Genomic DNA, 13950 nt, shown 5'->3' on the forward strand with positions numbered 1-13950 from the left:
TTGTCAGAAAGCCTTTGACTCCCTGAAGGAAGCCATGTGCACGGCCCCGTGCTCAAGGCCCCTGACTACTTCGAGGAATTTATTGTCCAGACAGACGCTTCAGAGCATGGCATAGGGGCTTTTCTAGCACAGCTAAATGAGGAGGGCCTAGACCAACCAGTAGACTTTATTAGCAGAAGACTATAACCACGGGAACAGAGGTGGAGTGCATTTTCTGTGGTCTGGGCACTGAAGAAGCTGAGACCATACCTGTTTGGGACTCACTTCCGGGTTCAGAGAGACCACAGGCCCCTCAGATGGCTTATGCAGATTAGGGGTGCGATTCCTAAACTCTTGAGGTGATCCATTTCCCTACATGGGATGGACTTTACGGTGGAGCATCGCCCGGGGATTGACCACACCAACGCTGATGGTCTCTCTAGATACTTCTGCCTTAGTGATGAGAGCTCCCAGGAGGTTGGGTAGCTCTCCCCACTTTCAGCTGGGGGCAGGCACATGTTAGACCTGACCACCTTAGGGTGGTCATCTCTAACTTTTTGCCTGCCTCCCTCCATTTTTTAGATACTGTTTCTGCTGATTTTAAGACTCTGCGCACTTTACCACTGCGTACCAGTGCTAAAGTGCATATGCTGTCTTCTGTTAAACATGGTAACATTGGATCATACCCAATTTGACTATTTAAGTCCCTAGTAGAGTGCACTATGTGTGCCCAGGGCCTGTAGATTAAATGCTACTTGTGGGCCTGCAGCACTGATTGCGCGCCCACTTAAGTAGCTCCTTAACCTTGTCTCAGGCCTGCCATTGCAAGGCCTGTGTGTGCAGTTTCACTGCCAAATCGACTTGACATTTAAAAGTACTTGCTAAGCCTTAAAAATTCCCTTTTTCTACATATAAGTCACCCCTAAGGTTTGCGCTAAGAAACCCCTAGGGCAGGGTGCTGTGTAGGCAAAAGGCCGGACATGTACCTATGTAGTTTACATGTTCTGGTAGTGTAAAACTCCTAAATTCATTTGTATACTGCTGTGAGGCCTGCTCCCTACATAGGCTAACGTTGGGACTGCCCTCAGGTAATGTTTAAGTGGTAGCGGCTGATCTGAAAGGAGTAGAAAGGTCATATTTAGTATGGCCAGAATGGTTATATAAAATTCTGCTGACTGGTGGAGTTGGATTTAATATTACCATTTCAGAAATGCCACTTTTAGAAAGTGAGCATTTCTCCACTTCAATCCTTCTATGCCTTACAATCCAAGTCTGGCTGGGTTTAGTTGACAGCTCCCTTGTGCATTCACTCAGACACACCCCAAACAGAGGCTATTCAGCCTCACTTGCATACATCTGCATTTTAAATGGGTCTTCCTGGGTTGGGAGGGTGGGGGTCCTGACACTTACATGTCAAAGGACTGTAGCCTGCCGTCACACAAAGGACTGCAACACCCCCTAATGGGACCCTGGCAGACAGGATTGAACTGAAAGGGGACCTTGTGCACTTCTAAGCCAGTCTTTGAAGTCTCCCCCAGTTCAAAGGCACATTTGGGTATTGTGATGGGCCGATGCCGTCAGGGCATCCGAGGAAGCGACAGGTGCTGACGCTGACGCCTCAACCCGGAAAGGGATAGCATGACATCCAATCTCTTTGGACTTCCGGGGATAACAAGGCAGCGACAAACGGTTCGCGCGAGCGGGAAAGAAGACGAGGAGGAAACCCCAGCTGGAGGAGAAGAGAGAGCGGAAGAAACAGGAGGGACGGGAGCAGAGGACGAACGGCGGGTACAGACACTGGTGACGATTGAGGAATCCAGCGGACGCAGGAAGTGGATGGAAAGTGCCCCCGAGGGAGCCACAGCTCCGACAGCGGCGCAGGAGGCGTTCCGCAAAGTTTCCAGCCACGCTTCAGGAGAAGTGTGGCCAAACCAGGTGCGTCCACATTAAGGATCAAGGGAGCAATACAGGTGGCTGGGAAGGGAAGCGGAAAGGACAGGAGGGAGAAGTCAAAAGGGGGGGCAGGCGAGAGAATAAATGAGAACGACACGATCATAGAAAAGGGTCAACAAGAGTTCAGAAAATAAGCCAACAGAAAAGAGTAGCATACGAGGGAGAGAAAGTAAGAAAAGAGGTCCGAGAGAGAGAAAGAACAAAAGGAATGAATAAGAATAGAGAAGAAGTATATCCAAAAGAGCCTAAAGGAAAACAAACAAATCAGTATAATAGGAAGATTTGAAGAGAGAGATATAAAGACAGACAGTTATCCCTGAAACCGGCAAAGATAGACGGATGAGAGATGTAGGAGACAGAGGGAAAAGAAAACCAAGAAAACCCACCAGACAACTGAAATAGAAGAAAGGGGAAAGAGTAAGACAGAGAACAGGGAAGAAACAGAAAAATAGGAAAGAAATTTACCGATACTTTATCTTGTCTTTCCCCACATGCGCCTCCTGGGAGCCCTGGAAGAAAGAGGGAAAAGAAAGGAGAACTGAAAACCAGTCCAATGTAAGAAGAAGAGTGAACTGTATAGCATATGTAACCTGTCCGCCAAATCACAATGACAATAAATAATAAAACGCACCTGACCTCATACCCGTTGCTTTTGTGTCATCACTGACGTACCTGGTGACAAGTGGTGTCAGAAGTGGGATCTGGTCGTGCGAAAACCTGACGCCATGGAGGAAAAACCCACACTTGCGGACATGATCGTGCAGTTGGCCGAGGGTCAGCACCACTTACAGCTGGTCTGGGAACAACAGCTCAAGGAACCCAAAGAAGAGCGAGAGGCGCTACAAACAGCCATGAAAAGCCAGGCCACCATCATGGCTAATAACCAATTGGTCCATGAGAACGCCATAGGAAAATTAACCGACACCATTGCGCACACCAAAGTGCACCCCAACGAGCAGCGTCCTTCAGAAATACCAAGAACAAGAGGACCCCGACTCGTTCTTCACGAACTTTGAGTGGGTAGCCAGTACTGCCAATTGGCCAGATGACAAATTGGGACAGTACATAGCACCCTTACTAACTGGGCAACTGCAAGCCGCCTATCAGGCAGTAAACCCAGGAGGGGTTACCCCCTACACTGAGATAAAGAAGGCCATCCTAGAACGTGTCGGATTGGATAAAGAAATATATAGGGCTAAGTTTCGTCAGACTAAGTGGATACACCAGGAGCATCCACGTACATTATACTACCGGGTGCACCATGCTGGGGGAAAATGGTTGCACCCCACGGAGACCACGAAAGAGGAGATGTTGGATACCATCATATTCGAACAGTACTTGGAAGCCCTACCTCCCAGCACTCGGAACTGGGTCTGACAACACCTTGGCTTAACCAACCACAGAGCAATAGACCTTGCTTGTGCATACCACAGGGCCCCTGATTTCCCCAGTATCCCCTCTAAAACAACTACTTCTACCGCCCCGTTCAGGGCAGGGGAAACCAGTACATACACGAACCATGATGCTGCATGGTTCAGACCAGGCCACCCCTACCCCTTCCCCTGTCCCAAGCCACCCCATAACTGGACCCCAATGTTTCCACTGTTTAGAATGGGGACACATCGCCCGCAACTGTCCATTAAAGAAAGAGGCAGAAGAGCCCATGGAGATAGGAATGATGAAGGGCCAAGTGTTATGGTCTGGCCATAAAAAATCGAAATATACTCTAACCGTCTATCTTAATGCCATAGAAAGGAAAGCTCTGGTAGACTCAGGGTGTAGCCAAAGTGTGGTCAGACAGGACCTAGTGAAACCTGAACAATGGACCCCTCACACCCAAGCCCTGATCACATGTGTACATGGAGACCAACGACCGTATCCGCTTGCTACGGTCTTTCTCAACTGGAGAGGGGCTGAGGAAACAATCATGGTAGGAATGATCCCAAACCTAGGGGAAGATCTAATCCTTGGCACTGATTATGCAGACTTCACCCCTCTATTAGAAAAAGCCTGGCAAGAAAATACAACCAACACCTGCTGGGAAGAAGCACCGCATGGGACGGTTGAGGTAGAAAAAAGGCCCCTCAGAAAGAAACTCAGCACAAAACAAAAGGGGGAACAACGACAGGAGTACCATGTCACCTTAACTCCTTACTCTCATAAACCCTTCCCATGGGCCGCCACTGTTCTAACGACTATAGGGAGTTTTAGAAAAGCCCAAAGAGAGGACCCCACCCTGAAAAATGCCTGGCAACAGGCCCTACACCCGAACAGATGATCGGTAGGTCTCACCTTTAAAATAGAAAATAATTTGTTATATAGGTCTAGTCCCAACACTCCGGGAAGAGCCTCTCAACTAGTAGTTCCCCAAACACACAGGCAACAGGTCCTACACTAAGCTCATGGGGATAACAGGTAGGGACATATGGGAAGAGAAAAGACCGAGGCAGCAGTATTGCGGAGGTTTTATTGGCCAGGTGTATATGGTGATATTAGGAAACACAGTCAGGAATGCCCAAAGTGTCAATTAATTAACCCATCTCCTCATGGACCGGTCCCTCTACAACCCCTACCTATTATAGACACCCCTTTTTCACGAGTCGGCCTCGATATTGTGGGACCCTTAACTCCGTCAGTCAAAGGACGCCAGTATACCCTAGTCCTGGTAGACTATGTAAACCGGTATCCCGAGGCTATACCTATATTCAGTATACATAACAAAACAATATCCCAGGCCATGATCAAATTTTTCTCCCGTGTAGGTTTCCCAAAAGAAATACATAAAGTCCAGGGCACCCCTTTTATGTCTCGACTTCTGGCCGAAATTTGCCATTCCCTAGGGGTCAAACAGATACAAACCTCAGTATATCATCCCCAAACAGACGGGTTAGTAGAACAGTATAACAAAACCATTAAAACTCTACTCCGAAGGACAGGAGGGAGAAGTCAAAAGGGAGGGGCGGGCGAGAGAATAAATGAGAAAGATACGACCATAGAAAAGGGTCAACAAGTGTTTAGAAAATAAGTTAACAGAAAAGAAGAGTAGTATACGAGGGACAGAAAGTATGAAAAGAGGCCCGACAGAGAGAAAGAACAAAAGGAACAAATACGAATAGAGAAGAAGTATATCCAAAAGAGGCTAAAGGAAAACAAACAAATCAGTATAATAGGAAGATTCGAAGAGAGAGATATAAAGACAGACAGTTATCCCCGAAACCGGCAAAGATAAACGGATGAGAGACATAGGAGACAGAGGGAAAAGAAAACCAAGAAAACCCACCAGACAACTGAAATAGAAGAAAGGGAAAAGAGTAAGAAAGAGAACAGGGAAGAAGCAGAGAAATAGGAAAGGAACTTACCGATACTTTATCTTGTCTTTCCCCACATGCGCCTCCTGGGAGCCCTGGAAAAAAGAGGGAAAAGAAAGGAGAACTGAAGACCAGTCCGATGTCAGAAGAAGAGTGAACAGTATAGCATATGTAATCTGTCCGCCAAATCACAACAACAATAAATAATAAAACTCACGTGAACTCATATCCGTTGCTTTCATGTCATCACTGACATACCCGGTGAGAGGTATTTAAACAGGGGCCTCTGCCCCTACCAACCCAGACATTTCCTGGAGAAGAGAACCTGAACCAGAACTTGCTTCCTGCCAAGAAGAACTGCCTGGCTGCCCAGAGGACTCACCTGTCTGCTTTCTGTGAAGGACTGCTGCCTTGCTGTTGCCCTGCTGCCTTGCTGCTCTCTGGCTGTGGTGAGAAGAGCTCTCCAAGGGCTTGGATAGAGCTTGCCTCCTGTTCCCTGAAGTCCAAGGACTAAAAAGACTTTGGCGGATATTATGAACAGGGTGGTAAAGACCACCGACCGCCGTGGCGGCGGTGAACAGAATCCCACCGGCGGCAGCGAATGGAAACCCGCCATATAATGAACAAAAAAACCAACCCCGCCAAACATTCCCACACCACCACTCCCCGCCGGGACCCTGTCGGCGGGAATCACGTCCCACCCCACCCGCCACCGCCAAGCACACCCACACCCCACCCTCCAAATAAAGATGCACAAATCACCTCGGCCGACAGTAGAGGCCGGACGACCAGTGGCGGCTGCGACCGCCACGGGCGGCAAGTGGGCCCAACAGCAACCACTGCACACATTGGCTAGGCTCAGCACCCACACACCTGACACACATCCAGAACACCATAAAACACCCCCAGACACACCCCACAATCCCTTGCAAGGAAACCAGGACCAGAAGACGGAGAGCACCAGAGCCAGACAGAGAATTCCAGCAGACAGGACACGCAGAGCGACCCACACAGGAGCACCCAAACACTGTCCCCAGTCCCGACGCCATCCACCACCCTCACCATGTCCCCCCCAAAAATCCACTCTTCACCGAAAGGGAGCTAAGGACCATGGTGGACGAGATCCTAAAAGTGGAGCCACAAATATTCGGCTCTGAGGTGCAGCACACACCCATCGCCTGGAAAATGGAGCTGTGGCAGACCATCATCAACATGGTGAATGCAGTGGGACACCATCCACGCACCAGGGACGACATCCGCAAGAGATGGAACGACCTGAGGGGGAAGGTCCGGGCCATGGCATCCAGGCACCACATCGCAGTGCAGAAGACTAGGGGAGGGCCTCCACCAACACCACCCGACTACACCGACTGGGAGGAGAAGGTACACACATCCTGCACCCAGAGGGACTCACTGGACTCACTGGAGGAATGGACTCGGGTAAGTTGTCTACATTTACCCCATATACACCATACCTGTAATGCATGCATCACCCCACCCCACCCACACCCACCTAGACCCACACCCCTCCCAGCCATTACCCACCACATCCACCACTCTGCATGACCCACAACTCACTACCAGGCCCACATCACTCCTGCTGTGCACAGCCACCCACCCCTGCACGTTCCCACAATGGAATAATAACCCCCACCACAATGTAATGCCACCACTGCCACTAGATGCCATGTCCACTTCACAAAGGCACCCCTGAAGGCCACTGAAAGGCACACCAGCACTAAATTGTACAGTACTGCCCACCTCAGACCCTCCTGCATATGTAACAAACACTTCTATGTCCCCCAAAAGGCACCACCACCCATGCAACCCTAATGGAGGGGACAAGGAGTGCCACAGCATTCCAGGGAGACAGAGGCACATCACAGGACACTGGTGAAGGATCCCTGGACACAGATGAGCAGGCAGGCCCCTCACACAGCCCTGGATGCTCACCATGCAGCAGCCCCACCCAGGAAAACACTGTCACCCCTAACACCCAGTCAAGACCAGCAGGCGAGGGGAGGCGTGCCCACCCCAGTGGACCCAGGGCACAACCAGGTGGACCACAGCAACAGAGGTCACAATCGCCCACCCCAAACATGCAGGAAGATGAGGGCCTCAGTAGTAGTGGCACGTCCAGACCTGCGCAGGGGACACAGGAACAGGGGGCCAGGGCAAGGTCAAGTGCCCCAGTGGGTCAGGGGGTAGGGCACCGGATAGATGCAGCAGCCCAGGACGTTATTGCAGAGGTATTGGGGCATACCAACATACCCAAGACAGGTTGGCACATATTGTAACCACCCTGGAGCAAAGCCAGAGGATGCAGCTGGAACACCACCAACAGGTCATGGAGCAGTTGAAAGAACACAATCCCACAATGACCACCATTGCTGGAGCACTGCTGCAGTTGGTCAACAAACCCTCAGACACCCACATCGGACAAGAGGCCCCCACAACAGCCCTGGACAAACAGCCACAGTTGTCCCAAGCAGCTGAAACAGCACAGGAAAAACCCTCCCAGGAATCACAAGGGCCGACCATGTCACCCCAAGTAGCTTCACAGCAGGCACCCAAACGTAGTCTCAGGCCAAGATAAGCCACTGGAAACCCAGCAAAGAACAAGCCCCCTACCAACAATTGACACTGCTGCTACTGCCAACCACCCAACCCACCCATTCACAAACTGCACTTAGCTGAGGGCTAAATGATGTACAGAACTACAAATAGGACCCACTTATGAAATCAAACAGGCCTGCCACCAAGTCGGTTGTGAGGACAACCAACCATAATGACTTCCATCACTGTACGTAGCACATTTCACTGTATCCCACCAATAAACAACATATCTCACCTATAACACTGTCCCCTGTCTTCAATGTTGAACAAAGTGGAGTAATGATGCAACAGGAAGGAATAAACTTTATTGTCAAATTGTACATGCTGCTGGTACAGTGTGTTTCTAAAAAGTCAAGAAGGGAATGCTTATGTTGTCTGTCTGTACTATGCTGAAGAGGTCCATGACTCGCATATCATGACCAAATCCCCCTAGTTGACATGGCACACTTAAAGTATCAGTCACTAACCACTTATACAGGCTGAAGTCCCAGACAGTTATTGGAAGTAGAGTTGTATCAGTTGGTTTCTGGAATTTACATCTTCCCCTTCCTCATCCTCATCCTCACCATCTCTCTCCTCACCTCTCTGAGGTAACTGATCAGGACCTATAGCACCCTCCACCGCCTAAATGGGGATTGAATGTCTCACTGCCACATTGTGCAGCATGCAGCAACCACCACTATCCTACACACCTTATCAGGCCCATAGGCCAGCGAACTCCCAGAGATATGTAGGCACCGGAATCTAGCCTTCAGGAGACCTATAGTACGCTCTATCACCCTCCTAGTACGTCCATGGGCCTCATTGTATTTCCTCTCTCCATCCGTCCTGGGATTCCTCACTCGTGTCAGGAGCCAACGCAAGTTTGGATTGCCAGAATCACCTAGAGAAATGGTCAATACAGAGTCGTCATTGCAATGTCCTTAGTCAGACAAGCTGGTTTTCTGCAATGTGTCAGTTCGTGACAGGCACACTTACCTATGATCCACCCTATGTCCTCTTGGAGTTGTTCCATCTTTTGTGGCACACTACTGTTCCTCAAAACAAATGAATCATGGACTGAACCAGGAAACATGGCATTCACATGGGATATGTACTGGTCTGCTGTACATACCAATTGGATGTTCATGGAGTGAAAGTTCTTCCTGTTTCTGTACACCTGTTCACTCACTCTTGGGGGGATGATGGGTATGTGGCTTCCATCGATGGCACCAATAACATGGGGAATATTTGCAAAGGCATAGAAGTCTGACTTGATGGCAGGGAGCTCAGCACTTTGGGGGAATCTCACATAGGATTGCAGATGTTGTACAAATGCATTTAGAAATCTTGTAAGTACCTGGCTGAACATTGGCTGTGAGAAACCAGCACCCGTGCCCACTGTCACTTGAAATGAGACTGTGGACAGGAAATGGAGTGCAGAGAGCACCTGCACCTCAGTTGGAATGGCATGCTGATTACGGTTTCCGGGAGTCAGTGCAGGATCCAGTAATACACATAGGTCCTGAATAGTTGCACGAGTGAGTCTGTAAGTGATAATGATCTGATGCTCCACCATGGTCCCCATATCCACAAGTGGTCTGTACACAGAAGGTGCCCTTCCTTGCCACAAGGGTCTGTACCTGTGAGGGGTAAGAACAAGGAGTCACGTGCACACATACACAGGCATATTTGCTAAACACATTTACTGCATTCTTCATAGTAGTGTCTGTACAATAACTGCAACCTGACAGATGTACATTGTCATCACTAAGAGGGAATGAAGTAATTCATGTGTGATAATATACTCTATGGATAGAGACATATGTGATTCATATGGCTAGTAGGCCCAGCATTGTGACTAAATTGAATTTCTAGATGCGTAGGTGATGGCAAAATGTCTGCCCACTGTAGTTCTGCCCCTTCATTGTGGAAGTGACCTAAGACCGCTAGCTGTTGACGTCACAGCGTTCAGCTGTGTTTATCGCTGTTCGCACCCTCATTGGATAACATGGATGCCAATGGGAATCTTGGCGTATCATGATCGCCGCCGGCGGTCACGGTGCATTCCACCGCGGAACGTACGCGCGTTTGTCATCGTGTGGTCACTTGACTCCCTGGTCTTGTGCGGAATAGTACTCCACTCCGTGTACTGCTGTGGCCTGCCTCTGGCTATGGATGTTCCACGTGGTGCAGGGGAAAGGGCCCGGCCTTCACCCAGGAAGAACTGGAGAAACTGGTGGAAGGGGTCCTACCCCTGTACTGAAGACTCTACATCCGGCCAGAGGTACAGGTGAGTCCAGGTTTGGGGGGCACTGTGGGCCATATTTATACTTTTTGACGCAAAACTGCGCTAACGCAGTTTTGCGTAACAAAAATTAGCGCCGGCTAACGCCATTCTGAAGCGCCATGCGGGCGCCGTATTTATTCAATGACGTTAGCCGGTGTTAGCCGCCGGCGCTGCCTGGTGTGCGCGAAAAAAAATGACGTACACCAGGCTGCGCCGGCGTAGGGGAATATGGAGCTTGGGCGCCAAAAAATGGGGCAAGTCAGGCTGAGGCAAATTTTTCGCCTCAACCCGATTTGCGCCATTTTTTTCGACTCCCAACCCCCATTGAAATGACTCCTGTCTTAGCAAAGACAGGAGTCGTCAATGGGCATAGTGGCATGTAGGGGGGCACAAATCAGGCCCCCCTATGCCACAAAAAAATAAAAAACAAAAATACTTACCTGAACTTATCTTAATGTCCCTGGGATGGGTCCCTCCAGCCTTGGGCATCCTCCTGGGGTGGGCAAGGGTGACAGGGGGGGTCCCTGGGGGCATGGGAGGGCACCTCTGGGCTCAGTGTAAATACGGCGCACATGCCTCGGAGTCAATTTCTTTAGACGGGAACACCTACCTTGCATACCATTAACGCAAAGTAGGTGTCCACGCTAAAAAATGACGCAAACTCCATGGACTTTGGCGCTAGACGCGTCTAACGCCAAAGTATAAATATGGAGTTAGTTTTGCGTCGGAATTGCGTCAAAAAAAACGGCGCAATTCCGGCGCAAACAGAGTATAAATATGCCCCTGTGTGTGTAATGGATGGAGTGGATTGCTCAGATGTGCGTTCCTGTGAGCCAGGATGGGGCTTGGTGCATGGAATGCTGCGTGCCACTGTCCTGCATGTCTGGGAGTACTGTCTGTCCTATGTCTAACAATCAGCCAGCTATTGCCATCGTGCAGGTGCCTGACCTCTGTGTTTCTTCTCTGTGTCTCCCTACTAGGTCAGCGCCCACCAGAATAGGGCACATTGGCATGCCATCGCCAAGGAGGTACGGACCCTGGGGGTCTACAACTGGCGGAGCACCCACTGTCAGAAGAGGTGGGAGGACCTGCGGCGCTGGGTGCGAAAGATCAGTGAGGCCCAGCTGGGGAAGTCCTCCCAACGTGGTAGGGGTGCCCGTCGGGCACTGACCCCCTTAATGCGAATGATCCTGGCGGTGGCATACCCAGACCTGGATGGGTGCTTGAAAGCTGCACAGCAGTCACAAGGGGGTGAGTACTCACAGCCCATACTTCAGCCTGGAAGGATAGGTGTGTGTGCAATAGGACTCATGGGGCTTAGAGCAGGGTTTTGACTGGTGTCCAGCTACTGTCTGCTCCCCAAAGGGTGTAGGGGTGTCCCTGTCAGGTTTCGCCTACCTCAGCTTCAATGCAATGACAGGATATGGGTGTAGGTCAGTATACTGCTCAGTAGTCAGGGCCATGGTCATGGGCCTAGTTCACAGTGCTGCCTGTTGGGTTTGTCTGCTGGGTAGGTGTATGTCTGGCCATTGTGTATCAGCATTCAGCTACTTACAAGTGTCTCTCCTGTTTTGTCTCCCCATCCCTGTTCTCTTTTGTGTGTCTGGTACAGCATCAACATCAGGTGAGGGAGCTGAGGCACTGGCTAGTGGGGAAACAGCTGCCCACGGATCCTCAGAGGCATTGGACCAGTGGGTGGGAGGGTGAGGGGACTTCCACAGGGGAGGCTACTACCACCGGTGGTAGTGACTCTGAAACCTCCTCCGATGGGGGTCCTCGGGTGGTGGCGGACACTAGTGGACAAATCATGACCGTGACAACTTCTGCCACCACCCATACCATCAGTGTCCTCTCTTCTGCTCCCCACTGAGTTGGCCGTGCCCGCCCACACAGAAAGGTGGGCGTCTCCTTCACCCCAGGCACCTCCTCCCCTGCCCCAGTCAGCCCTGCTGCCCTCACAGAGGAGGCTATTGACCTCTTGAGAATCATCTCTGCAGGGCAGACAACCATTGTCAATGCCATTCAGGGGCTAGCATCAGAGGTGCAGCAGAATAATGCCTATCTGGATGGCATTCACGGTGCTGTGTCTGCCTTACAGAGATCTTTTCAGGCTGGGCCTCCTCTTGGACGGCAGCCAGTTTCCGTGGCCATTCCATCCCCCTCCAACCTCCTCTACCCCTTCCAGCACCCCAGTCCCTTCACCCATCCAAGGCACACATTCAGACATGCAGTCATGCACTTGAACACACAAAAAACACACTTCCAAACACAAGCACCACACCTCCCACCACAAGCATTCACACAGCCAACATACACCTGCACACACAACAACGTCCACTTCCCCCAGTGTGCCCGCCTCTTCCACCTCCCTATCTGTCCCCTCTACATGCACACCTTCATGCACTGCACCGTCACTCACTGTTACTGCTCCTCTTCCTGCACTCACCACAATAGCAGACAGCCAAACATGCACCCCATACACCACACCTGCACTCACCACCTCCACTGTAGTTGACACATGCAGCACACTCACCTGACTTGCAGACACCCACCCAACATACATCCACACTAGCTGTCTGTCTTCCCCCACTGTGTCCACCCTTCACCTCCCAAAAAACTCAAACGCAGCAAGACACCCACCCATCAGACATCTACCACACCACAGCATACTGAGCAGTCACCGGCACCCACTACACGCACACCTACACCCCATACATCAATTCCCTCTGCCTCCACTCCCACGCCCTCATCCACGCCCACCCCAATTGCTCCCAAGAAACTTTTCCTCTCCTGTGTAGACCTGTTCGAACCCACTGGCCCACCCTGTCTTTTCCCGAAATGTGCCCACCTCCTTCCCCTTTCCGCTCCTTCCACATTGCAGCCCTCCCCAGTCCAGCCTTCCCATTCCTGTGCCCCTTCTCCACTTAAGAAGAAGGTCCGCTCTGAGTCTAAGGCATCCAGCTCTGCCCGTGCCAAACAGCCCCCACCCCCTTCTAAGGAGAAGCCCACCCCCCCTCCAACCTCCTCATGCAAGTCAAAGTCCCACCCCTGTCGTAAATCCACACCACCCACCCCCCACCCCCATTCCGTGAGGTGCCTGTTTCCCCCTATGGTGTCCTGTTGAGTGGAGTACCCAGCCCTTGCGGAAGTCAGGTGTGGCCAGTTGTGGCCAAGGAAGATGGACTTTTTATGGACTGGCCACTGGCCCTGTTTTCATCATTTCGCTCAGTGAGCTTCATAATAAAGTTTCAGTGTGGCCTGTGTTTGTGCTGCACGCAGTTCAACCCTGGTGGTTGTTTAAATCATTTATGGCTGTGGTGCTATTGTATGTCCTATGGCCAAGTTGCAGTGGCCTTCGGTCGGGTACGTCCCTCTTGGTGTGGGGTGTCTGACTATTGCTGCTGGGTAGGGTTGGGGGAGACTTTGCGGGGTGGGTGGAGTGGGTGGGTATGTAAGTTTGCCCTTTACTCCCTTGTTTTGTAGATTGCGGTACTTACTGTCGTCGTCTTCTTCAGCGGTCTCGGTCATGTAGATATATGGCAAGGAGCAAGGCTGGCATGATCTGCAGCTCTCTGTCCATGGCTGCCGCTGCACCATTTGTTGAGCTCCGGTGAGTGTTTCCTTGTATTTGTTTAATTTCCGCCTGGCTTTGTGTGGTGGTGGTTCCCGCCCCGGAACTGGCAGCAAAATGATGGTTCATAATTTGATAGGCGGGTTGGGCCTTTCCGACGGCCTGTGGGCGGCCTCTGCCGTCATCAGCGGGAATCCTTTCCTGGCGGTGGGTGGTGCGTGGGTTGCGTGAGTTTCGTTTGGTTCATTATTTGG

Source organism: Pleurodeles waltl, chromosome 5 (assembly GCF_031143425.1).
Source record: "Pleurodeles waltl isolate 20211129_DDA chromosome 5, aPleWal1.hap1.20221129, whole genome shotgun sequence".
NCBI classification, from domain to species: domain Eukaryota; kingdom Metazoa; phylum Chordata; class Amphibia; order Caudata; family Salamandridae; genus Pleurodeles; species Pleurodeles waltl.